Here is a 23,956-nt window from a genome sequence, read left to right as displayed (position 1 = left end):
AAGTGTTATGTGTAACAGCGAAGCCTTACGTGTAACAGCGAAGCCTTTTGCTCTGACGCAGACACGGGTAGCTCCCAGTACTGTGGTGGGCCCTCGGGCTGACCTCTGCCAGCACCCGCGCCACCTCGCTGAGGGCTCTATCCGCGCTCGGGGGAGGCTGGAACGCCCTCTGACATTGCGCATCCCTTTGGGCCCGATGACAGGGTGGGGCGTGTTCTGCTTGGGCTCCCAGAGGTGCCCTGGCCTCCGGTGGACACTGGCTTGACGGCACCTGCTTTGTCGCTTGGCAGGCCTTCCTTGTCTCACTGTCCCCTGTCCCTTACCTACAGTGCCTGGGAACATGATCCAAGCACATGACTTGTATTCAAATGCTTGTCTCAGGATCCACTCTGCTTCCTTCCAACCACGTTAGAATCCCCAAATGCTACGCCCGCAGTCCTGTGGGGCAGGAGGTCAGCGACGGCCATGCCCTGCGGGGGCGCCCCAGAGCCCTCCTATATTTTCATAAGGAAGGGAGTCCATAGGGTAGCACAGGGGAGAGGAAACCTCATGAACCGAGATGCCAGGAGGGAGCCTGAGACGATCACTTGCTGTCCCCTCCTCTGGGCTCACCCAGTCACTCGGGAGCTGTTCTTTGTGTATCTTTCCTTTTCACTCGAGACCATGTTCCTCCTTTGACCAAGAAAGTCACCCAAAAAGGATTGTGGTCACTTTCTTATCGGGCCTGTGGTGGGGACGGGGGACAAATGTCAGACCTTTCCCCAGCTCCTGTGGCCCCTGGCAGACACCAGAGCCCCACTGGAGGTCACCACTGGGCACCCCCCAAACCCTGAGCCAGATGAAGGAACCTCAGCCCAGTGTCCTGAGGGTAGGGCCCAATGGGAAGCTGGGTAGCATGGTCGTAGGAGAGTGCACTGGAGGGGGAGTCCAGTGCCTGCCCTTGTAGTTTGTCCTTCCGAACTTTAGTCTCTTTAACAGCATCCACACACTGGGATCCTGGGCAGGGGGTGTGAAAGTTCCTCGTAGACCACAAACCATAAGCAGTTGTACTATTCAGCCACCAGTTATCCTTCTAGCAAGGGCAAAGCCCTCCTTCCACACTGTGTGCCAGCAGTAGGCACAGGGCCTGCCACGTGGGAGGGGCTCAGTAAATGCTGGCTGAATTAATTAGTTGGTGAATGAATGAGAGCTGGGATAGGGCATCCAGTTTGACAATTCCATCCAACCAAGTATCACTAATGGGCCTACTATGTGCCGGTTGCTGGGCAGGAATCGTGAATAAATCAAGAATAACAAGATGGGATTTCGGGACACCTGGGTGGCTCAGCGGTTGTGCATCTGCCTTAGGCTCAGGGGGTGATCCTGGGGTCCTGGGACCAAGTCCCACATCGGGTTCCCTGCAGGGAGCCCGCTTCTCCCTCTGCCTGTGTCTCTGCCTCTCTCTGTGTCTCTCATAAATAAATAAATAAATAAAATCTTAAACAAAAACAACCAAGATGGGATTTCTTACCCTTAAAAGCTGATCGCACAAGAGGGCACAACCTCTGGTGGAGGCCCATGTGTGCTTTCCTGCGTATCCTCTATCTCACTGGAAGCTCAACCCTAGGTCACTGCTCAGGCAGTCAGTGGTGACTGAACTCTAAGGCAGCCCCAAGACCCCTCCTCCTGGGGTTCACACCCTTGTGTAATCGTGCTACCATTTGCCGCTAACCAACCGAGTGAGGCAAACGTGATAGGATGAGAGAGATTACGTGTAGGTGGCTCCATTATTCACACTCGTCTTATGAGGAGGCTCTGTCTCCCTGGCTGGCTTTGATGGGGCAGAGAGCCACGTTGGGGGGACCAGGTGGTCAGTGGGAGAGAGGCTTCCCCCTGACAACCAGCAGGGAATCGAGGCCCTCAGTCTGACAACAGAAAGGAACTGCATTCTGCTAACGATGGTGGGAACTCAGAATTTGACTCTTCCCCGGCCAAGCCTCAGATGAGACTGGTAGCCTCACCCAGCACTCAAGCTCGCAATTGTGCTGTGCCCATATTCCAGCCCACAGAAACTGCAAGATCATAAATGTGTGTTGTTTTAAGCCTCTGAGATTGTGGTTATTTGTTACGCAGTGATAGATAACTAATACATCCTTCCTTCTTCCTGAAATGCCCTCTTCCCTAGTTACCACCTGCTCTGTCTTTGGGGGAGAAGGTGCATATTGTTTTTTGCCCCCTCAGAATCCCATTCTTCCTCTGATAACACAGCCCAACTTCTGTGCTGGGAGCCCCCTCTGTCCTATGGTCAGTCCATTTCGTTCATGTGGGGCTGACTCCACTCTCTAGCTCCAGAGTTTGACACATGACCTTGAATCAAGCCAATCAGAATTCTCCATTTGCATGCTGATAGGTGGTAGGTTCAAGGTTGAGCAAGCATTCCAAGCTGGTGCATTCCGAGTTAACCCTGGACTTCTCAGTTTGCTACACTGATACTTTAGCTTTGTGGGCAATTGGTGTCACCTTGCAGAAAGAACCCACTTCTGAATGGATCCAATAGGAGGAAAACAGAGGTAGACATGGATGGAGACAAAGCGTTCATGATATCGCTCACCTGAGTACCTGGATCCAGCCATGCCTGAAACTAGTAATCTACCCTTGGACATTCCACTCATGTGAGTGAATAGATTTTGTTGTTTCTTTAACCCAATCGAGTCAAGTTCCTGTCATTTGGAAAAGAGAAAGTCTTGATTAATATACTCATCTCTACAGGTATAGTTCAAAAACCTCCTTCCTCCAGAAAGCCTTCCCTACCTACCTCAGTAGCTTCTGCACACACTATACCACTCTCCCAACTTAGCCTTTTGCTTTATCCTCTCCTGTTGTTCTTTTTTTTTTTTTTTTTTTTTTTTTTTAGTTTTTATTTATTTGAGAGGGAAAGAAAGGGTGAGAGCATGAGCAGGGGAGGGGCACAGGGAGGAGCAGACTCCCCGCTGAGCAGGAAGCCCAAGGCGGGGCTCGATCCCAGGACCCTGGGATATGACCTGAGCTGAAGGCAGACGCTTAACGGACTGAGCCACCCAAGAGTCCCTCTGCTATTGTTCTTTAGAGTCTTGAGTGTGAGTCGGGATACTCCAGCAAGATTTGAAGCACTTCTTTTAAAAACTTTTTTTTTTTTAAAGATTTTACTTATTTATTCATGAGAGACACACACAGAGAGAGGCAGAGACACAGGCAGAGGGAGAAGCAGGCTCCATGCAGGGAGCCCGATGTGGGACTCGATCCTGGGACTCGATCCTGGGACTCCAGGATCACACCCTGAGCCAAAGGCAGGCACTAAACCGCTGAGCCACCCAGGGATTCCTCCCTGAAGCACTTTTTAAAAACCTTTCTCTTGGGGCACTTGAGTGTCTCAGTGATTGAGCATCTGCCTTCGGCTCAGGTCATGATCCTGGGGTCCCGGATTGAGTCCCATATGAGGCTCCCTGTAGGGAGCCTGCTTCTCCCTCTGCCTATGTCTCTGCTTCTCTATCTCTCATGAATAAATAAATAAAATATTTTAATAAATAAAAATAAATTAAAAAATAAAAACCTTTCTCTTGTGCCAAGCACATAGCATGTACTAAAACAAAACAAAGCCAATCCAAACCAAAGACTACCTTTTGGGCCCAAATGCCCAAAAGCCGAAGAAAGCCTGCGGGTCCAGGAAGCACAGGTGTCTCTCTGGGCCTCCTGCCCAGTGTGTTTCTCTTTGTCTAGGTCTCTTTCTCGGCCTCCCACTCGCCATTTTGTCTCTGGGTGTCTAACTTGCTCTCCCTCTCCTGTCTCTGGGACTCTCTCCTCTTGCGTCTTCCTCTGTGCATCTGACTCCCTCTCTCCCAGCAAGCTCTGCCTCGCTCCCCTCTGCCCTGTCCCTCCTTCTCTCCCTGTTCCCCCTTCCTCTCTCCTCTCCCCCCTCCCTCCACCCCTCCCTGCCCTCTGCTCCCCTGGAGCTCAGGCAGAGACCCAGCTGGCCTGGAGGCAGCACCAGGCTCCCCAGGGGCCCCGCAGGAAGCGCAGTTTCCCCTCTGACCCTGTCAGCTGGCGCAGGGGATGCAGCTTCCCTCCCACTCTGAGCCTCCCTGGGGCTCAGGATGGAGCAGCTCACTTTTGAGGAGGACAGCCTTCACCTGGACAGTGGAGGGCGAGCAGGGGCGGAGAACCCCACGTTCACTGGCCACCTCCTGGGTGCTGGCACCGCACCGGTTGCTGTGGTGGGGGAGAGGGGGAAGCGTCACAGGCCGCAGTCCAGTCCCCTTCCTGGAAGACAGCAGGGTACATAGGGCAAGGGGCTGGGGGACCGGGGTTGGCCAGAACTGAAGCCTGGCGGGGGGTGGCGGAGGGGAGGGGGAGAACTGTCTCTGCGCGGAGGCAGGGGCCTCCAGCCCAGTCCAGAAGGATAAGAACCACCCCCATGAATTCACAGGCCATAAGGGTACTTTTACATCCACTGGGTGACTCTTGGGAGACGCAGTGTGCCGTGTCAGCATCCAGGGGGCGGAGGTGGAGGCCTAGTTTCTGACTCCATTTCCACCTTGCTGCACGTGTGACCTTGGACACGTCACATGACCTCTCCTGGCCTGCTTCTTCATGTATGAAGTGGGTGTAAAGGGTCTGCCCATCGCGGTGATGCAGAGCCCATGGGAAACTAAAGATGCTGGAGCCTGTGAAGGAACGAGCAGGGGACCGGGAGCCCGGCTTGAAGCCCCACACACTGAGGATCTCAGGGATGCAGAGGTGGGGAGTCTGGCACCGACCTCTCTGCGCAACATCAAGGAGCCACTGGGCTCCGTCCCTTCTGGAGGCTCTGGGGGGCAGCGTGCTCCTTGTCCCCTTTCTGGCTTCCAGACGCTGCAGGCTTTGCTTGGCTCCCAGCCCCTCCCTCCATCCTCTGGACCACTCTGCTGGAGCCACAGCTCCCTCTCCCCTGTTTAAGGGCCCACCAAGGTAATCAGGATGATCTCCCGATTTTAAGGGCAACTAATTCGCAAACTTAATTACAGCCTCAAGTCCCCTTTGTGTGGCACCTAACTGGTCGCAAGTTCCAGGGAGCAGAACGTCCTCATGACCATCTTTGGGGGGCATTTTTCTGTTCACCACATCCTGGAAGGGGGACGGTTTGTTTGTTTGTTTGTTTATGAATGTGTGTGTATTTAAAGATGTTTATTTATTTATTCATGAGAGACACACACAGAGAGAGAGGCAGAGACACAGGCAGAGGGAGAAGCAGGCTCCATGCAGGGAGCCCGACGCGGGACTCGATCCCCGGGATCAGGCCCTGAGCCGAAGCAGATGCTCAACCACTGAGCCACCCAGGCGTCCGTGCAGAGGATTTAGAGTGAGCTCTACCTTCAGAAGAATCTATAATCTGGGGGCGGGGAGGGGGCAGGGCACATCATACCCCGAAGCAGGGGGGTGATGGAGAGGCAGGGTAAGGGGTGGCAGGAATGACTTCTTGGTGGCTGATTAGGTCCCCAATGTGCCAGGGTCCTTCCTGTCGCCTTACTGCCAGGAGGGCTTTGCAAATGGGCTGATCCTGTGGGTTTCAGTGCATTTATTCATAGCAAACCATTCCTCCAAGGGCACCCTCCCCGGAAGGTCCCCGGACGGGACATGTGGAAACGGAAACTCCTCACTCTGGCCTCTGAGGCCCTTCCCAACCTGGCCCCTGCCAACCCATCCAGGCTCCCCACTCTCTGTGGTCTACCCCATTTTCCCCACTGCAGCCCCACCACCTTGGTAGATAAGGCTGTTCACTCCCCCCTTCTGGGCCTTTCCTTCTCCTCCTCCCTCCCCTGAGGCCCTGGGCCTAGTGTTCCCAAGCAGGGACTCTCAAATCCCAATACTGACCCCTGCACTTATGTGCTGGGCGCCCTTGGACAAGTTACTTACCCTCTCTGGGCTTCTGGGCTCAGCCTTCTGCTCTGTGACATGGTATGTGATAGATCGTCTAGTGGAACCGGGCGTGAGGAGTAAATAGGAGATCCCAGAGCAGCAGCCCCCCCCCCCCCCCGCCCCGGCCCCCACATATGCTCCAAGCTCACTATGGACTCAGGTCACAACACAGGTGTGGGGACTCACAGAGGGGTCCTCAGATACCCCACGTCTCCCTCCCCTGCCCCCGCCTCCCTCCCTGAACCACAACCGTGTAGGAGAAGCCCCTCAGCGCCAGGCTGGGCATCAGGGGGAGACTCACGGGAATCAGGCGGGAGCCCAGATGACAGGAGTCCAGCCTCCAGGGCGGGAAGCCCCAGGAATTTGTTCTCCAACATTCCTGCCCCCAGGGTGAGGGAGCAGGGCCTCAGCCCACCAGCCCCTAGAGGGCTCAGATCTGACTTGAGAGGCCTGGGAGGCTCATCTGCAGGCGCTGCCGCAGCAGCCCAGGACAGGGGCGTGGGGGGGGTGGGGGTGTCTGGGTTCACACTTAATTTTGCTCCTCTGGGTCTGGCCCGGTGCTGAGGGAGAGGAATGGCCCCTGGTCTCTTGACTCAGGAATGCGGAGCATTTCTTACCACTTAGAAGGAAGAGGTCAAGGCCTCCTATCCCAAGCTCTAGAAGGATCCAAATTGTTTGCTGAAACCACAGCCAGCCCAGGAGAGGTTAAGGGGAAAGGGAGGTCTGGGGGGGGTGGGGGGCAGAGATCCCAGCTCAGCTTGCCCCCCGAGGGGTGGGGCATGCCCTTGAAAAGGACAGTTTTGGGGGGGACAGAGGTGGGAACAGAACTCTCCCCCTCCCACACCTCACTGGCTCTCCAGGGGTGTGGGCAAGTCATGTGGGTGGGCTGCCCCCCGCCCCGCGCTTCCGCGCCCCCAGGCACCCCACCTCCTAGCCTGGCCCCCACTCCCTCCTTTCCTCTGGTCTCAGATCTTCTTTGTCAAAGGATGCCTTGTCTTCTGGCCCCTTTTGGCCAGGCCTAGTCTCCTGTGGCCTTGCTTTTCCAGAGCCTATGGGCCTGCTCGCTCCCCAGAGACCCCCACCCCCACCCCAAGCCAGGCCCTGCTCTTCCCTCCCACCTGGACCCTCCCCAGCTCTGCCCTCCATCCCTTCCAACCCCTGTATTTGTTCTGCTGCCTCTGGGAACTGCACCCCGGCCCCACCCCACCCCTGTTGAGGGGCACCTGACCTTCCAGACCATTCTTGAGACAGCTCTCCTGCCCACCACGACTTCATTCTGAGTGGTCTCCCAATATGGACCCCAGAAGGCCAATTTCCCTTGACTCCTGTTGGCCTCAGGCTTCAACCAGAGAAAGAGAACCAATAGGATACCTATGTATTGAATGATTGGTTGATTAATTGATTGTAAGGCTTATGAAATGGTGGCAGCTGGCTAGGCAGATCCAAAATCTGCAAGGCAGGCCTCAGGAATGGCAGGCAGGACTTTTTTCCCTCTCCAGAGCCTTAACAAACCCATACCTGCAAAGTTCCTTTTGCCATATAAGGTAACATATTCACAGGTATCCAGGATAAGAATTTATTTTTATTTATTTTAGGGAGAAAGAGAGTGTGTGCTCATGAGATCAGGGGAGGCAGAGGGGGGGAGGGGGGTGCAGAGGGAGAGAAATTCAAGCAGACTCCCTGCTGAGCGCAGAGCCCGACTCCAGGCTCCATCCCAGGACCCTGACATCATGACCCCAGTCGAAATCAAGAGTCAGACGCTCAACCAACTGAGCCCCTCAGGCACCTCAGGTGTCTGGGGTTAGGACATGGCCATCATTGGGGGGCCACCATGCTGCCCACCGTAGCACACACCGCCGCCGCCCGCCCCAGGCCACCACCCTGCCCATTCCTTCACCATCTCAGTTTTTCACGTGGTGCACATACGGCTGAGCCTGTGCGGGGGCGCTGGGGGCACAGAGGGGGGCAGCCTGTGGCCCTCCCCACCAGGGAGGCCACAGTCGGAGGCCAAGGCAGCCACACAAACAGATGGTTGTGGTATAGAGTGATTTTGTGACAAGGTAGGGGTCAGATCTGAGAAGGGAGGAAGGGAAGACTGGCTTATACTCAGGGGCCAGGGTGTCTGCTGGGGCCTCTCATCCAGGGGGCCTCCCCGCAGGGGTCAGTGGGGACACTGCTGTGCCTGGCTAGCAATCCTAGCTCCCTGCGCTGGGAGTCACTGCGACCCTTTATGGCAGGAGGAGAGGGAATCGCGTTATGTTAAAACAAACACAGGGGCACCTGGGGAGCTCAGTGGTTGAGCGTCTGCCTTTGGTTCAGGGCGTGATCCCGGGGTCCTGGGATCGAGTCCCACATCGGGCTCCCTGCATGGAGCCTGCTTCTCCCTCTGCCTGTGTCTCTGCTTCTCTCTGTGTCTCTCATGAATAAATAAAATCTGTAAAAATAAATAAATAAAACAAACACCGATCTGCTAAGGAGTGGATGCAAAATTCACAAGGTTTCTTAAGCAAACAGTGGAGACCTGAAGGTGAGTGATCGACCTTCCCCTTCTACCTTCCAGTGTCCCCCACCCCCCGAAGACGCTGTGCTGGGTTTGACGGGCTAGAAGGGCCCAGCTGGGCCTGGACTGGGAGTACTGGGCTGTGTCCCTCCTACCACCTGGGAGAGAGGCCCAGCCAGCTTCTCCAGGCCTGGTGCACACCTGAGCGCAGGGCGGGGCCAGGTGGGGGCCTGGGCTCCTCCTTCCCCTTTGGCTCCAGGGCTCCCCTCTCTTCTTCCCCAGCTTTCTCCAGCTGCTGGAGGACTCTCAAGTGCTGGGGACTCGAGAGAGAGCCAGGGGGCCTGTAAAAGCAGACCATGTGGGCAAAGCCAGGCTCCAACCACAGAAGCGAGTAGACAGGGCAAGTCTCCTTTCCACTCCTGTCACGTTGGGGTAACTCCCTGCCCTCCTTCCGGGCCAAAGGCCACAGGCTTGGGAAAAATCCTGCCTTCAGTTACAAAGCTCCAGTTACTTATTTTAACCTCCTGCTGCAATTAACCATAGCTGCAGCCCTTCGAGAAAAATCTCCAGGAAAACGGCGACTCTATCTGCCTCTTCTTCCCCAGTGTCCCCAGTGTCCCCTACAGGGTCTAGCACATGGTGGGGACACATTAAATACCCCCTCTCTTCCTTCCTTCTTTCCAACAATGCGTATTAATCAGTCTACTGTATGATGGGTGGACACTAGGCTGAGACTTCAGCACACCTGTCTTCACCGGACAGCTGAGGAAAGGGAGACTTGGGTTAAGTGACTTGCCCACGGTCACGCACCAGGTAACTTGTAGTAACTGAACCACTCAGTTCTTCGACCAGACATTCCCCCCTTGACAAAGTATCCGAGTGTGGAAGGAGGAAGGGAAGGAAGGGGGGCCTGCTGGGGAGGTGGCCAGAGCAGCAGGGGATAAGCCGGAGACCTGGGCCTGGGCAGGCTCCTGGTGATCATCCAAGGTCAAGTGAGGGACCAGACAGAGTTTGGTTTTCATCCTAAGGGCCACAGGGACCGGAAGTTTGTTCCAGCTTTGGGCCCTTATAAAACCAAAGTGGCCTTGGGGAAGGGCTTGTCACAAGTTCTGTTTTCCACCTGAAAAAATGGCCCAGGTATGTAGATACGTGCTCACAATCCCGGTGGAAAGGGTTTGTGCCTTGGAGTCAAAGATATCTGGGTTGAAATCCCAACACTGCTACTTCACAGCTGGGGCATCTCCGCAAAAGAAATCACTTATTCTTTTTCTTTTCTTTCTTTTCTTTTCTTTTCTTTTCTTTTCTTTTTTCTTTTCTTTTTCTTTTTTTTTTCTTTTCTTTCTTTTCTTCTTTCTTTTCTTTTCTTTCTTTTCTTTTCTTTCTTTTCTTCTTTTCTTTTCTTTCTTTTCTTTTCTCTTCTTTTCTTTCTTTTCTTTCTTTCTTTCTTTCTTTCTTTTCTTTCTTTCTTTTCTTTCTTCTTTTTTTTAAAAAATATTTTATTTATTTATTCATGAGAGTCAGAGAGCAGAGAGGCAGAGACACAGGCAGAGGGAGAAGCAGGCTCCCTGTGGGGAGCCCGATGCAGGGACCGATCCGGGGACTCCAGGACCAGGCCCTGAGCTGAAGGCAGACACTAAACCGCTGAGCCACCCAGGCATCCCCTCCTGCTTTTTTGTAAAGATTTTCTTTAAAAAAAAGGTAATCTCGATACCCCCTTTTTAAAAAGACTTTCTTTAAAAAAAGGTAATCTCGACCCCCCCCCTTTTTTGTAAAGATTTTCTTTAAAAAAAGGTAATCTCGGGGATCCCTGGGTGGCTCAGCGGTTTAGTGCCTGCCTTCGGCTCAGGGCCTGGTCCTGGAGTCCCCGGATCAGTCCCTGAATCGGGCTCCCCACAGGGAGCCTGCTTCTCCCTCTGCCTGTGTCTCTGCCTCTCTGCTCTCTGACTCTCATGAATAAATAGATTTTTAAAAATCTAAAAAAAAAAAATTATTAAAAAAAAAAGGAATTCCCATGAAATACAGCAAGAGGAGCCAGATTTGGCAAATGGAATTATGGAATGCCTGGTTAAATTTGAATTTCAGATTAAAAAACAAATAGCTTTTTTTTTTTTTTTAGTAGAAGTATGTCCCAAATATTGTATGAAACAAACTTATACTAAAAAGCTATTTGTTCTTTTTCTTTTTTTAAGGTTTTATTTATTTATTCATGAAAGACACACAGAGAGAGGCAGAGACACAGGCAGAGGGAGAAGCAGGATCACTGTGGGGAGCCCAATGTGGGACTCGATCCCAGGACCCTGGGATCACGCCCTGAGCCAAAGGCAGATGCTCAACTGCTGAGCCACCCAGGCATCCCCCAAAAAAGCCATTTGTTCTTCATCTGAAGTTCAAGTAATTCAAATTTAACTGAGCATCCTGCAGTTTATCTGGCAACCCTAAACACAGACAAATTAAAAAAAAAACAAGGAGGCTCTTTATGTGCCAATATGAAATGTTCTCAAGGACGAGTTCAGGGTAGAAGCAAAGCGAAGAGCAGCTGATATGCGTCTCTGTCTTAGCAAGGGAAGAAAAGAATACAGGAAGGTTGTATGCAGAAGCCCCTGGAAACACCGGCCTTCTGGGGAGAGGACCTGGGTGGCGAGAATGGGAGGAAGAAAGACTTCACTGTGTCCCCTTTGTACCTTTTGAATTTTGTCCGATGTGAATTTTTTATCCAGGTAAATAAATAAATAAATAAATAAATAAATAACATAATCAGGCGGTTTTGCCCTGACCTAGCTCCCCGCACCCTTAACCTCCCGCATTCTAGAAATACTCCAGGGCTTGTGTTATCCTTATCAAAATTCCTTTAGGCCTTTGGACCCGTCTCAGCCTGTCTGCAGCATCCCCCGGCCTGCAGAAGAGGAGTGAGTCACAGCCACCCCCAGCCAGCTGGTTGCCAGCTGTAGGCCTTGCTGGGGAAGAGCCTTCCAGCTGTGGCCCCCATCCCTGCAAAGACTCTGGTGTTCCTTTCTTCTCTCTCTTTCTCTTCCCTTAGACTATAACTCAAGTGAATTCAACCCCCCATTATTGGGTGTGCCAGGCACTGTTCTAGGAACGAGTCTGAAAGGGAGGGATGACGAGAGCCAGGTGTGGGGGTGGGAGGAGCAATTCTGTATGTGTGTTGCAGGGAGGTGGCATCTGGAAAGGCTTCCTGGAGGAGATGGCACCTTGAAAGAAAAGTGCTGGGTAGCCCTGGTGGCACAGCTGTTTGGTGCTGCCTGCAGTCTGGGGTGTGATCCTGGGGTCCCGGGATCGAGTCCCATGTCGGGCTCCCTGCATGGAGCCTGCTTCTCCCTCTGAATAAATAAATAAAATTTAAAAAAAATAAAAAAATAAAAAATAAAAATAAATAAAATAAATAAAAGAAAGAAAGAAAGAAAGAAAGAAAGAAAGAAAGAAAGAAAGAAAGAAAGAAAGAAAGAAAGAAAGAAAGAAAAGTGCTCTCCTGGGCAATGCCAAGATCTTTGGGAATTTACCAGCCGGTCTTTTTTTTTTTTTTTTTTTTTTTTAAGATTTATTTATTTATTCATGAAAAATTCAGAGAGAGAGGCAGAGACACAGGCAGAGGGAGAAGCAGGCTCCCCCCCAGGGAGCTCGATGTGGGACTCAATCTCAGATCCCAGGATCACTCCCCAAGCCAAAGGCAGAAGCTCAACTGCTGAGCCAGCCAGGCGTCCCTATCAGCAGGTCTTTCTTGAGGAAAGGGTGCATGGAGCTCAGTGCTAAGTGGCAGGCTGAAGGCCCAACGAGAAGTCACAGACACAGGGCCCTTCCCTCCAAGAACTTAGTCATTCGGGGGAGAAAATAGCACATCTCATAGGAGGCTGCGAGACAACTCAGCAGGATGTGCTTCATCACCGTATCTGGGAGGACAGGCCCGGTTGCGGGGGAATCCGGGGGACAGTTACGAAGCGAGTGTGGGAAGGGCCTTCACACATTCCTACATCTCACTCGTCTTTCAGGCAAGGCCTCAGGCCCAGAGAGGGACAGGGAATTGTGCAGGTCCCATCACGAGTGGGCGGCAAAGCCAGGACTGCCCACAGGGCTGAGAGCCCAGGCCGGCATCAGGGAGGGCTTCCAGAAGCAGGGATGCTAGACACTGTGACCCCAGCATTCCTCTGGCAGGTGGCACAGATGGGTGGTACAAGGCATTGTCCCAGGGAGAGACCTGCCTAACCTGGGTGACTCTGCCCTGGTCGGGCTCAGCTCAGCGCCACCCGCCAGAGCAATCTAGACAGGAAAGGGCCATTTGATAAAGGTTATCTCATGTAACCATTTCTGTGGAACTCCACGTAGGAATCATGCCCATTTGCAGGAAAGCAGATGAAGGTGTAGGGCAATGAAGTGACTTGCCCAAGGTCGCTAGGCTGTGATGACCATGACCCAGCCATAAGCAGTGCCCTGTGCTGTTGCCACAGGACCATTCTGTCTGCACCTGGGAAATCCATAGCCCTCCCATCAACAGACATCACAGACACACACACACACACACACACACACACACACGGTTCCTCCGGGCACGCCTGACAAGGTGCTAAAACCCCACCAGGAACTGCTTTCCTCCTGCTTACCACAAACACCTGCTTAAAAGGAGCAGATAACCCCTGAAGGCCCTATCAGCTATTTATACTCGAGTATAAATTGGTTATCAGACTCTGAAACTGGAGCTGAATGTAGAGCCCTGCCCCAAATGACACACGACAGGTGAAGAGGGAGAGGTCCCTGGGCTTGGGTTGCGCCCTGGGAGTGGCTGGGTGGAGTTTTCCCTGAAGGACCTGGGTGTCGGGCACTGTGTCCAGGTGGCACCATGAAGGGAGGCGCCCAAGGGTGGAGGTGCATGGTGATGTGGAAAGAACACCAGCCTTGCTCAGGTTCCAACCTGCGCTGTACCACCTCCTACCTGCACCGTCTGAGGTCAGCCACTCACCTGCCTGGGCCTCACAACCGACTGCACCGGTGCAGTGGGGATACTTCTCGCAGGTGGGGGTGCATGAGAAAGTGCTCCATACTGGGGAGCATTGGAATGCCCTGGAGGGTCCCTAAAAACCCAGACTGGGACACCTGGGCGGCTCAGTGGTTGAACGTCTGCCTTCAGCTCAGGGCATGATCCTGGAGACCTGGGATCAAGTCCCTCATCAGGCTCCCTGCATGGAGCCTGCTTCCCCCTCTGCCTGTGTCTCTGCCTCTCTCTGTGTGTCTCTCATGAATAAATAGTCTCATAAATAAATAAATAAATAAATAAATAAATAAATAAATAAATAAATAAATAAAACCCAGGACTGCAGGGCCCCAGCCCAGAATATTTGTTTCAGTTAGTCTGGGGAGAGGCCTAAAACTAACTAACTAACTAACTAATCTGTCCTAATGTTCCCAGGTAGCTCCGATGCTGCTTGTGCTGGTATCTGTCTCTATAAAAATCAGGTGATTGCTCTGAAAGCCCAGAGATTGCAGGGGGGCGGGGAGGAGGAGAGACACAGCAGAGCCTAGAAAGACCTTCAGTGCAAACTTGGCATTTGGCAGGGATTTCATAGACCAGCGCCTCGGTTGGACCGAGGGTGCCCGGGAGGAAGAGAAGAGGTGGCCCACAGGGCCAGGCTCAGGTCGGGATGCTGCTGAGCTCTCTCCAAGGACTGCTCCCGTGACGATCTCCACTAAGTGCATGACGGCCAGTGCTTCTTTCTGTGCCAGGCGCTCTGGCCAGTGCCTCGCGTGGATTGTCTCACATGATCTTCCCCACGAGTCTGTGATGTAAGTTGTCAACACCCCATTTCACAGGTAGGGAACCTGTGGCAGCAAATGATGCCCCACTGCAGAGGTGGCCGTGTTCCATGCCCCAGGTCCTACGAACACTTACCTTGCATGGCAAAGACCTTTGTCGGTGTGATTCTGATCCGGGTCTCTGGCTGGGGAGGTTCTTCACTCTGGATGATCCAAGTCAGCTGAAGGACTCACGGAGGCCCTCATCGCAGGGAGGCAAAAGGTCACTGCCTTAGTCCATGCCGGCTGCCAAAACAAACACCACTGGCTGGGGGCTTATAAACACCAGAGAGTTATTTCTCACAGTGCTGGGGGCTGGAAGTCTGGGATCAGGGTGGCAGCAGGATCATTTTCTGCTAAAGTTTCCTCTCCCCAGTTCACAGATGACACCTGCTCGCTGCGTCCCCACCTGGTGGGAGGGGTGACAGAGCTCACTGGAGCCTCTTTTAGGAGGGCACTTATCCCATTCAGGAGGGCTCTGCTTCCTAACCTAAGCCCCTCCCCAAAGGCCCCTCGCCTCCAGATACCATCATCTTTGTGGGTTAGCATTTCAACAAATGATTTGGGGGTGGGGCAGCAACATTCAGACCTCAGCAGTGGGAGTCGGAAAGGAGGTGTGAAAAAAAAAAGGAGGTGTGACAATGGAAGGTGAGGTTGGAGACGTGAAGGGTGGAGGGTCTCTAGGAGCCAGACGAGGCAAAGCTCTGCTGCTCACCTGGAGCCTCTAGAAAGTACAACCCTGTGGACACTCTGATTTTAGCTTCATCAGATTCATCCTGGACTTCTGACCCCCATCATTGTAAGAAAAAAAAATTTGCCTTGTGAGGCACCTGGGTGGCTTAGTGGTTGAGCATCTGCCTGGGGCTCAGGTCGTGATCCCAGGGTTCTGAGATCGAGTCCTACATTGGGCTCCCCACAGGGAGCCTGCTTCTCCCTCTGCCTGTGTCTCTGCCTCTCTCTCTGTGTCTCTCATGAAGAGACAGAGGGCGAAGCAGACCCCATGCAAGGAGCCTGACATGGGACTCGATCCTGGGACTCCAGGATCATGCCCTGGGTCGAAGGCAGGTGTCAAACCCCTGAGCCACCCAGGGATCCCCTAAATCAAATTTTTAAAAAAATTTTTGCCTTGTTTTGTGGCACTAAATTTGTGGTAGTTTATCACAGGAGTCATGGAAATTTCATCCCAAAGCAGGGGCTCAGGAGGATGCAGCGATAAGACTCCAATGCAGTCTTGCTGTCTACAGGAGCGGTGCTCAGACTCCTAACCACAAAGTTGACTAAACAGCCAACCAGGGTCAAGAATCGAAGGCACCAATGTCATTTGCCCCCGCGGAGCAGAAATGACCCTGAGCGTGAGCATGGGAGGATTCTGCTGTTGTCATGATGTCAGAAGAATCTTTACGGGAAAGAGGGTGTTTGGGGCCAGGCAGGGCAATTCCAGCTGATGAGAACTGGCCGCCCGGAGCTCTGGGCGGAGCAGTGTCTTGAGGCTGAACCCAGGTCCTGGGAATGTGTGCGGTGGTCGATTGCTGATGCCTGTCCGGGCCTCGCCTCGCCCGGGGCTGAGCCGCAGTGTGTGCATCTGAGTTAAATGGGTTCCCCAGGGCTGGCCCTGGGTCTGACTCATCTTTTTACTCCCAGGGCCTAGCAATGTGCCTGAAACAAGGCAAACCCTCAATAAATATGTGGAGGAGGGAGGGGGAGAGGGAAGAAGGGGCAGGGAAGGCAGAGAAAGAGGCGTGTGTTCTCGGGAGGCCCAGTGGGTAGAGGAGAGAGCTTCTGATTCCCCCCACCTTTGTTCTGTTCACAGCAATCCCTTCCTTCGAGGGATCCCCCCACCTCATTGCATCTGGTGACGGCAGCGCTGCCGATCACCAGGCCCTGCCCCTCCTCGCCTCATCTCCCCTGGGGCAGGTCTGGACTCAAGCCAGGCAACAGGACTCTGGTTCCCAGAATCGGAGCCCTGATGAGAGACACCGGGGAGGAGGGAGCGTCTGACGGCCACATCCTGGAAAGGTGGTCCATAAACTCAACCAGTGAAGAGGAAGTGGTGGAACTGGGCCAGAACCCTGGTCTGTGAGACGCCTCGAGCCTGAGCTTAGACGCTCCTAGCTTTAAAGTCACCTCTTGCAGGACGGCCAGCGGAGGGCACAGAAGCACCCCACGGGGTGCAGGCATCCTGCAGTGGCAGCACCAGTGTGTTCCAACGAATGCCTCCACCTCTCAAGTTTAGTTATTCGGAGTCAGTTTCTGTGAAACTGAAGGACCCCAACCTTGTACAGTCTTTCTAGAAGGAGTAGCTGGCCGATCATCAGAGCTACTCCCCTTGGGAGAACCTCCTTAGTTGGAGACTTGGAGAAAAGAGAAGTTCCTCTTCCCCCAGATTCATGTGTTGGAGCCCGAGGGGATGGGGTGGGATGGGATTTAGAGGTGGGGCCTTCAGGAAGTTGAGGTTGAGCCCGGGTGGTGGGATTACTGCCCTCTGGATGAGAGGGAGGACACTAGTGAGGATACAAGACAACAACCGGGTGTGAACCAGGAAGAGGCCTTCACCCAGGACCCAACCTTGCTGGCACCCTGATCTTGGACTTCCAACCTCCCAGTCCCGAGGGCCTGGTACAGCGGCCTGCCCTGAGACACGCGGCTGGGGGCCACTTGGTGGGAATGCTGTGGAGTCAGGTGGGGAATGAATGGGAGGGAGGCAGGGAGCCCTGTGGCCGGTGAGCTGGAGGTAGGCTCCCTCTGTACTGGCTGGGGGCCTGACCAAGTCCCTTTGCTCTGGGAGCCTCAGGAAGGCCCTGAAAATTATTTATCTCGTTGGGTCTCTGCATTGTCACATAGAGACAATGCAGGTGAAGCCCTTAGCATACGTCCAGGCTTCTCTCCTCTCCCCGGTACTCACTTCATGCAGAGTAACACTAGATTAGTAGACCTGTGCAGCATTAGTGTGTGCCCGCAGGTCACCCAGCAGGTCAGCAGGGGCTGGGGCTTGAACCCAGGCACTTACTATCAATCGCCCGGATATTAACCGGTATCCATTCTGCCCCTCTTAGGCAGAGACCCAAATTCTCCCACTGTAAAACCCCTTGATTGCAGACGCAGGGTCTCAAATCCTGCCCCGAGAAGCGTGTGGTCTAGTTAGGGAGGAGATGCCCATGTGGAAAAGGAAAGTGAATTGAGAAGGCAAATCGTGCATGGCCAGAGCCCAAGGAGCCAGGAAGCCCAGTGGGAGGAGGGCCCTTCTGCCTGGATTTCAGGCCATATCCACTGTCTCCAGAAAGAAAGGACTAGAAGCCACCACCCTAATCCTGAGGCCCCGGGGGAAGCAGCAAGTTCCTGGGAGAAGACAGGTTCCCACAGGCTTTATCTCCCCTGTCACTCCTCCAGGCAGCTCTGGCTCAGGGAGGGGGGGTCTTCTCTTATCTCGGGGTGGGGGAGGGCAGGCTCCCCCCAACATAGGAGAGGAGAAGGGAGGCAGCTCAGGCTCAGAGCTGGAAGGGCTCCAGGGTCTCGCCTGGTCCTGTTCCCTCGTTCTGCAGCCCAGATAGCCCCCCGGGCAGGGGCCACAGAGAGAAGGTGGCAGAAGCAGAGTGAGACGCAGGTCTCCCAGGCGGGGGCCTTGCAAGACACCTGCTCCCAGCCAGGACATTTCTCCAAGCTCCTTCCCGAGCCGCCTTTCCCTTTCCACACACCCTCAACCTACCACAGTGAAAAGAAGGGAAAAAAAAAAAAAAAAAAAGAAAAGAAGGGGCCTGCATTTGGGGCCGGGAGACCTGAGTCTCTGGGACTCACTCCAGGGCTAACTCCTGTGTGAACTTGGGTGACTTTCCTCCCCTCTGGGCCTCAGTGTCTACAAATATAGAATGAGAGGGTCGGACTCCATTTTGAAGCTTCCTCTGGCTCCAGTGTCCTGAGGGCCAGGAGTTATGAGTTGGGGCCACCCCCCTAGCACAGGTCTCCCCCATATCCCCAGAGGCCTCAGAAATCCCAGATGGAAGAGGAATTTAGCAGGAAGCTTGGCTAGGGGAGGGGCTCCGGCCCCTGTATTCACCCTCTGCTAAGCCAAAGTGAGGGCCTGCAGACAAGGTGGATGGCACAAGGAAGAGACCAGAAGGGAGAACTGACCCCTGGTGACCGCACGGAGCCCAGCGCCCAACTGGGGCCTCCACCACCCCTCCTCCCCATCCCATCCCCCGGGGCCAGCGGCATCCTAAGCCAGCCCGTCAGGGGAACCAAAGGCCAAGTGGACACTTCTGAGAGTGGAGGTCAGGGCGGGAGGGTGTGTGTCAACAGGTTGGGGAAAATGTGGTGGGTTGTTCTTCTCATTTGGATCTCAGACCCACCTGGGAGCTCCACCCGGGAGCATCCAGCAGCCATAGGATCCTGATGGGGGGTGGGATGGGCACCTCCTCCCGGGATATGGAGGAGGCTGGGGGACCCGGCCCGCCCTCTGGGGCTGCTTTACAGGTGAAAGTAGCTGTGGAGTGAAAGAGCCTCTCTAAGGCTGAGTTTAAATTCTTTTTTTTTTTTTTTTTAATATTTTATTTATTTCCGAGAAAGAGGGAGAATACAAGTGGGGGAGGTAGGGGGAGAGGCAGAGCAAGAGGGAGAAGCAGAGCAGGGAGCCCAACATGGGGCTCGACCCCAGGACTCTGGGATCATGACCTGAGCAAAAGCAGTTGCTCCACCGACTGACCCAGGTGCCCCAGGAGTTTAAATTATTTATGAATCTAAAAGGGCCTCTCGACTACTCCTAGACCCTTTGGCAGGACGCTTGGATCCATGGTTTTCAACGTGCAGGTCAAAGTGCAAGTAGACCTTGAAGTTAATTTGGTGAGTCATACTCAGAATTTCATAATAATAATGATGATGATTAAAAAAAACACACAAGAGAAACCATCAGAGTGAATGCTGGTAGCAAACTGTCCCATGATATGCCTGTTTCAATTTTGCACGTTGCGCCAGGTTGTGACGTGATGTGGATCTTACTGTAGGTCCGTTGGGCGGTCAGGAAACTCTGAAAAGCCACTGTCTTAGATGATGATGCGCCCTTCGTTCTCCAGCGCGAGGAAAGTGAGCGGGCACGCAGGGTCCTTCCTGTGGGGCCCCAACCTACCCACTTTGGCTCTTGCTCCCACACCCATCCAAAGGCTCGGCCACACCCAGCTAGGGCCCCACCCCAGCAACTGCACCAGCTCACACCTCTCTGCTTCCTTCCAAGTTCCTTTTCCTTCAGCCCGAAGCCCAATCCCACCTTCTCTCAAGGAGGCCCTGTTAACATGACACTCCCTCTGGCAGTTGTCCCCACAGAGGGCCAGGCAGGATGACCCATTCCTGGTTGGCTGCCCCACAGTCTGCCAGCACAGAGCTCACCCTCTGTCAATCAACTGGTTCACATTAGGGGCTTGGCGCACTCTGATTTTTTTTTTTTAAGATTTTACTTATTTATTCGTGGGAGACATAGGGAGAGAGAGGGGGGCAGGGAGAGAGAGAGAGAGAGAGAGAGAGAGAGGCAGAGACACAGGCAGAGGGAGAAGAAGGCTCCCTGCAGGGATCCCGATGTGGGACTCGATCCCAGGACTTCAGGATTACACCCTGGGCCCAAGGCAGACGCTCAACCGCTGATTGGGACCCAGGCGTCCCATGCACTCTGATTTAATGGATGAATGAACGAATTGAATGAAGGCTGAACTGCTCTGGGGTGCGGTCCCGGTGCGGAGGCTAGCTGCTATAATAGTAGGCCCACCACTGCTGTGCACCTACTAGGCACCGTGCGCCCCAGCTACTGGCGACACCACGCCAACCAGACCAAAGTGACTTTCCCCGAGGAGCTCGTCCAGTGTTAGAGACAGGCATGTCCATTACCACCCCGATATGATGGGAGCCCCCAATAAGGATATATGCAAGGGGCCCCATGTTCCCAGTGACGCTGTATCAGCAAAGACTACCCCAGGGCAAGGTGGGGTGAGTGGGGATCTTCCTGGCAGAAGGCAAAAACTCTCTTGGTACTTCCTAAGTCCTTTACAGCACAGGACACTTTAAAAACTGTTTTCACACTTATTTCTTCAACTCCCCCACTAACCGGTGAATGCCGGGAGGACGCGGAGGACACGGAGGACACGCAGGACCACGGCTGCTGAGCTCCTCACCGCTACTGAGCTCTTTCTGCTGCTGAATCCCCAACCCCAACGCATTCAATATTTACTTAATGAATATTCAGGAAGCTGCAAATAGCTCAGGTTAAGAGTAAAGTGGAAGGAAGCAGTGCTAGGAAAAGGCACTGAGAGGTCTGTGGGCCCCAGACCCCGGAAGGCACACCAGTGCTGCTAAGGTCTGGGTCTTTGTCCCTGGGCACCGGGGAGCCCTGGAGGGATTTCAGCAGTCTAGAAAATTCCTTTGGCTCTAGTGTGCAGGGCAGGGGGCTGCAGCCCAGGTGGGCAGTGGAGAAAGCAAATACAGAAATAACCCAGGCGAGGAGACTTGAGTCTAGAGGCAGCCAGGCTGGGGCGCACTGGTGTGGAATTTGCGTGCGGCAGGTGCTCCCTGGGACGCCCTGGGACGCCCGGAGCCAGGCTCCGAGATCTGGCCCCCACTAACCGCCACTCCACCGGTGGGAGGGAGAGGCCCCAGTTCCCTCCTGCAGCACCACGCAGCTCCTGCGGTCCCTGCCAAACTCCAGGCACTGTTAGCCTGCTCCGAAGCCTTGCCTCTGCACTCTTGGTACTCTTCTTCTTTCTACAAATCCGCTCCTATTTAACGCATTTATTTATGAACATTAGATGAATGTTGTACTATCATTCTCTATGCCCTTGTGTGCATTTCTGCACATTTTCATACTAAAAACAATGTGTGAATATTATGTCGCTACCATGTATAGAAAGCCAAGTGCCATAAAGAGTAATTCTAAACTCTCGATGGAAACTCTGAAATCACCCAAACAAGTCGTGTTATTAAATTTACCCAGCTCCTATCTCCTGCCCGGGACCTCCCAGTCTGAGGCCTGTCTCTCCTTTGCTAAAAAGCGAATCTGCTCAGGGGATGTTAGAGACGTTTTAACAAGACTCTCCTTGGCCCTAACCAGGATTTACAGAAAACTGAAAACTAAATGCTTTTAAAAACCGCTTCTAAGCCCCCTGACACTGGCAAACAAGACCAGTAATGAGGCCGAACTCCTAGGGGTAAGGGTCTCACTTCTCCCCCTTCAGGGCTCGATTATTTATCAACTCCACCCCAAATGGCTGAAAACCACGAACTCATATTAACGCATTTAGTGCTCACTCCGACCCTGAGGAATCAGCCACTATGTCCCCATTTTACAGATGAGAAAACAGAGGCACAGAAGAATTAACTTGCCCCTTGCGCACAAAGCCAGTAAGCAACCAAGCTAAATGGAACCCAGTCGTGTGGCTGCAAGTCCTGCTCCTACTAAGCCACATACCACGCAAGCTGGCTGCAAGCTGGCTGGGCGATTAGCTTTGGAAAAGCCGAGTCTAATGCTTGGCATTTAGCAGGCACCCGGTTGGGGGGGGCGGGTCCGGAAGAGAGGATGATCTTCCTCCCACCCCACCCCGGCCTGCGGGAAGCCCACCTCCCCGCCCCCAGTCCGGGCCTCCCAATGCCCCAGCTGGCGGCGCGCGGGGGCGCAGGTGCGCGGTCCCCCCCGCAGGAGGGCGCTGGGAGGCGCGGCCCCGGGGGGTGGGGGGTCCCGGCGGGCGGCGCCGGGCTCGCCGTGTAAGGGCAGGCGCTGTATAAGGGCGCCCCTCGCGCTGGCCCCGCCCCAGTCCCGACTGCCTGGGGTGGACCTTCCTAGCGAGGCGGGGCCCGGCCAGTGATGCCCCGGGGTCCCCGAGGTCCCTGTGGGGTCCCCGCCGCCGCCGCGAGGCTGAGACTGCGCGGTGCAGCCCTGCGGGGCTGCCCCTGACCCGGCGCGGCCAAGCTCCGCAGCAGGTGCTGGGGGAGCAGGACCCTTGGCGGGACTTAGGGCCCTGGGGAGCCTCGCGGGCGGAGGGTGCGCCTCCAGGCCGCCTGCCCCACGTGGCACCTTCCCGGATGGGGCTTAGAGCGCCTCTGCAGCCCCAAGCGCAGCTCTGCGAGGCACAGGCGCGCGGCCTTAAAAGCAACAGGCAGTGTCCAGCGCGAGTCAGGGGCGTGCGCCTGGCCTCCACTCTTCTCCCTTCCAGCTCTCCTCAGCCCCGAGCCTTTTGTTTTTTATTATTATTATTTTTTTAATTTTTATTTATTTATGATAGTCACACACAGAGAGAGAGAGAGAGAGAGAGGCAGAGACACAGGCAGAGGGAGAAGCAGGCTCCATGCACCGGGAGCCCGATGTGGGATTCGATCCCGGGTCTCCAGGATCACGCCCTGGGCCAAAGGCAGGCGCCAAACCGCTGCGCCACCCAGGGATCCCTCCCCGAGCCTTTTAAAACACGATGTGTCCCGTCGCTCTTTTTTGACCTCTGCTCTACTTTACAACCTCCCAGTCGTCTACAGGACAAGTACGAACCCTTTAAAAAAAAACAATTATTTATTTGAGATAGAGAGCCCAGCAGGGAGTGGGGGCAGAGGGAGAGGGAGGCTGGATCCAGGACTCGGGGATCTTGACCTGAGCCAAAGGCAGACACTTAGCCCACTGAGCCACCCAGGCGCCCAGGTATGAACCCCACCTCAGTGTGCAGGCCCCTGTGAACTGGCAGTTCCCTGGAGGCATCACGCTATTCCATGCTTCCCAACCTTTGCACCCACTTTTCCCTTCTAGAAAGCCCTTTTTCCTTGCGCACACGGAGACATACACTCATCCTTCAAAAAGATGCCTCTTAATGCCCTCTCTCTGACTTTTGTGCTGATTCCTTCATCTTTTTAGCCTCAGTTTGTTCATATGCAAAATGGGGAAAAATAATCTTGCCCTCACTGAGTTATTGTGAGGGTCCAATGGGTTAATGCCTGTAGAACGTTCGAGACAATGCTTGGCACCTAGTAGCTGCTCATGAAAATGTGTTGCCAAACAAATTCTTCTTACCATGTTCTCATGCCACAGGCATGCGCCCTGAGTTCCGTGGGCTCAGGGCTCTGCGTCCCATCCGTGCCTGGCACGTAGTGGGTGCCCATTAGCCTTTGGCAGGAAATGAGTGAATAATAGGCGGTGGGAGGCGGGGGGAAGGAGGAGGAGATTCCCTCACCAGATCAGCCAACACTAACAGTGAGAAAACAACCCTTACACGTGCTGGGAGGTCACACATTCCAACTTTCCCCCCACAGGCTTCTGGGAACTTCATGTGAAGGACGTTGGATGCCCGTTGTCGCTGTGTCCCCCCCCCCTCCCCCGCCACTCACTCTGAGGCCTGCAGAGGGGAAGTGTCTTAGCCATGGGCACCCAGTGAGTGGCAGAGTCAAGACTTGGCCCACTTTTAGCTCTCAAACCCCATGAGTGGTGACAACCTCCTTGAGCACAGGCAAACCAGGATGACTGGTCATCTCAGATCAAATTCCAAAGCCTAGTCTCTGGAGGCCCCCCATCCTCTGCCCCCCTGTGGGACTCCCCCACTGTCCTCAAGCTTTGTAATGAATGTCTTGAAGATACAATGCTTTCCAACCAGAAGTTCTAGGCAGCTTAAAAAAAAAAAATCTGTCTCCTACTTCCCCAAAGTCACTCATGGCATCATGGGGCTGGGGAACGGACGCATCTGAAGGACCCAGACCTGGGCTAGGAGTTCAGGGCACTGACACAGACGGGCTGGCCAGTCCTGG

The 23,956-nt window shown here is 54.2% G+C and overlaps 1 long non-coding RNA gene across 1 annotated transcript; it reads right to left on the bottom strand.

Moving 5' to 3' along the window:
• Positions 1–5,206: 5,206 nt before the first annotated feature.
• On the bottom strand, positions 5,207–6,426 carry LOC112674982 (uncharacterized). Its single transcript, XR_003145694.3, has 3 exons — positions 6,212–6,426; positions 5,908–5,965; positions 5,207–5,551 (listed from the first exon to the last, which is right to left on the bottom strand). It is a non-coding gene; the product is annotated as an uncharacterized LOC112674982 (long non-coding RNA).
• Between the last annotated feature and the right edge of the window lie 17,530 nt (positions 6,427–23,956).

Source organism: Canis lupus, chromosome 10, assembly GCF_003254725.2.
Source record: "Canis lupus dingo isolate Sandy chromosome 10, ASM325472v2, whole genome shotgun sequence".
Lineage (NCBI taxonomy): Eukaryota > Metazoa > Chordata > Mammalia > Carnivora > Canidae > Canis > Canis lupus.
The sequence above is the reverse complement of the archived record's forward strand: the minus strand, read 5'-3'. Positions and strand labels throughout refer to the sequence as shown.